The sequence below is a fragment of the Rattus norvegicus genome, chromosome 6 (assembly GCF_021556685.1).
Source record: "Rattus norvegicus strain SHRSP/BbbUtx chromosome 6, alternate assembly SHRSP_T2T, whole genome shotgun sequence".
Lineage (NCBI taxonomy): Eukaryota > Metazoa > Chordata > Mammalia > Rodentia > Muridae > Rattus > Rattus norvegicus.
This window is the reverse complement of record NC_141539.1, coordinates 139,284,206-139,287,338: the sequence shown is the minus strand read 5'-3', so window position 1 is coordinate 139,287,338 and position 3,133 is coordinate 139,284,206.

The following is a 3,133-nucleotide window of genomic DNA, read 5'->3' as shown; positions in this document are numbered from 1 at the left end:
CCTAAACATAGTAAAAAGCCATACGCAGCAAACCAGTAGTTAACATTAAACTAAATGCAGAGAAACTTGAAGCAGTCCCACTAAAATCAGGGACTTGACAAGGCTGCCCACTCTCTCCCTATTTATTCAATGTAGTTCTCAAAGTCCTAGCCAGGGCAATCAGACAACAAAAGGAAATGAAAGGATGCAAATTGGAAAGAAGAAGTCAAAATATCACTATTTTCAGATGATATTATAGTATACTTAAGTGACACCAAAAGTTCCCCAGAAAGCTACTAAGTCTGAAAAAACAACCTTACCAAAGTGGATGGGTATAAAATAAATTCAAACTAATCAGTAGCCTTTCTCTACACAAAAGATAACAAGCTGAGAAAGAAATTAGGGAAATGACTGTTGTGATTTGCCCTGGTGTTATCTGTATTTTGATGCTAATTCCACTGCCTCAAGGACAGCTGCCTAGTCACACTCTCAGGAATCAGGTGACATCACCAGAACCTTCTCCCCATTGAATTTGTAAAATACAGGTGAGGGGCAGGTACAGGATAGAAGGAGGCCTGTCATTGGAGGAGAAGGAAGGATGGGTGGGAGAGAAGTTTGAAGTAACAGGAGGAGACTGGAACAAAGAGTGGAGGAAGGGGGAGAGAGAAGCCATGGCAAGATGATGGAGGCTGACTTTAAGATTCCTCACTGTGTGTTTACAGGTAGTTATTAATGTTCCTTAGGGATGGATGGTCCTAGGCTTTTTATGTTTGGGTGCACAATTATATCTTACCAATTGGGTCAAAGATTATTGTGCTGTGTGTTCTTTTATGTGACTGAGTGTAGCAAAGTGTGCACCTACAGGAGACAGTTGACTGCCAGGGAGCTGGGATGTGTTTCTGCCAAGATATCTAGCAGATATCTTGGGGCATTGAGGTGCCAGGCCTATGTGAGGTAAAAGACAACACACTTTTTTTATTTTTATATTTTTACAACAACACTTGACAGCCTTCATAATAGTCCCAAATAATATAAATTACCTTGGTGTGACATTAACCAAGCAAGTGAAAGATCTGTATGCTAAGAACTTCAAGTCTCTGAAGAGAGAAATTGAAGAAGATCTTAGAAGATGGAAAGATCTCTCATGTTCATGGATTGGCAGGATTAATATAGTTAAAATTGACATTTTACCAAAAGTTTTCTACAGATTCAATGCAATCCCCATCAAAATTCTCTCTCAATCCTTCACAGAGCTAGAAAGAGTAATTTGCAAATTCATTTGGAATAACAAAAAACCCAGGAAAGAGAAAACTATCTTCAACAATAAAAGAACTTCTGGAGGAATCATCATCGCATACCTCTAGCAGTATTACAGAGCAAGAGTGATAAAAAAAAAAAAACTGTATGGTATTGGTACAGAAACAGACAGGTAGATCAATGGAATAGAATTGAAGACCATGAAATGAAGCACACACACATCACTTGATCTTTGACAAATATCTAAAACCATCCATTGGAAAAAAGATAGCATTTTCAACACATGGTGCTGGCAAAACTGGAGGTCAGGATGTAGAAGAATTCAGATCAAACTATTCTTATCATCCTGTAGAAAGCTTAAGTCTAAGTAGATCAAGGACATCCACATAAACCAGATACGCAAACTTATAGAAGAAAATTTGGGAAAGAGCCTTGAGACCATGGGTACTGGGGAAAATTATGCGAACAAGACATTAATGGCTTATGCTCTAAGATATAGAATCAAAAATGTGCCCTCATATGACTGCAAAGTTTCTGTAAGGCAAAGGACACTTTCATTAGGACAAAACAGCAACCAACAGATTGGGAAAAGATCTTTACCAATCCTACTTCCATTAGGGGACTAATGTCCAACACATACAAAAACTCAAGAAGTTGGACTCCAGAAAGCTAAATAACTCTATTAAAAACTGGATACAGAAGTAAAAAAAGAGTTCTCGGCTAAGGAGTATCTAATGGCTGGGAAGTACCTAAAGAAATGCTCAACATCCTAGCCATTAGGGAAATGCAAATCAAAACAACCCTGAGATTCTACCTCATACCAGAGAACTGCTTAAATAGGGTAAAAGTCATCCCAGAATTTAATTAAATTCCCTGGTTGTACTAATTACATTTATTAATGAAAAGGAAAGATAACAACCAAATTTGCCTCAAAGAAAAATATGTCTTCCTAGCAAATTCGGGTGGTAGGCAGACTGGGACCTGGAATGTTTCTGGTGCAAGCCTCCAAATGATCCGAGGACTGCATGCTATCATGAATAATCAACTTCTAAAAATTTCCATAAGAAAAATGAGTTCTGCTATGATAGCCTTGCAGATGTAACCCTGTCCAAGAACCATATTCAGGAAATGACATAAGCTCCTCAGACAGTAGGAAAGACTATACTCATATCTAGAAACAAAATTATGTGTGGTGCTATTTAATTATTCATTTAATTACTCATTTAGGGTACATGACAGTATGGAAACAAAACATGTTCATGCATATGTGAAAAAAAACTAAATGGAGTGTGGGAAATTCTTATGCAAAATAAGTGAATTTGAAACTTCCATTAATTTGTCATACAACTGTGACTTTCTTGTCTTATCTGCTATGATCACTGGCTTCATCATAGTTCCAATTCCAGAGAATACTATAGCAGGAAGACATGCAAATAAGCCTTCTCTGTGCCCATGAAAACCAGCCCTGCCCTTACCCTGCAGCTCTGACAGAAGAGCCCAGAACTGGATACCCAAATCCACTCAATCAGTGATCAGCACTGAACACAGACCACTGGCCATGGACTTCAGGCTCAACTTGGTTTTCCTTTTTTTTTTATTTTAAAAAGTAATTGGTAGAGATGAGATTCTGTCTGTTTTGTGAACACGAGGAATAGAAAATTTTGTTTTGTTTCATTATTTTCTTTAGTTTTCTTAGTAACAGTTTTCTGAATTGCATTCGTTCTTTGCAGGTGTCTGGTGTGAGGTGAAGCTAGTGGAGTCTGGGGGAGGATTAGTACAGCCTGGAAGTTCCCTGAAACTCTCCTGTGTAGCCTCTTTCAGCCTCCTGTGTAGATTCACTTTCAGTAAGTATGACATGCGCTGGGTTCACCAGGCTCCAAAGAAGGGTCTGGAATTG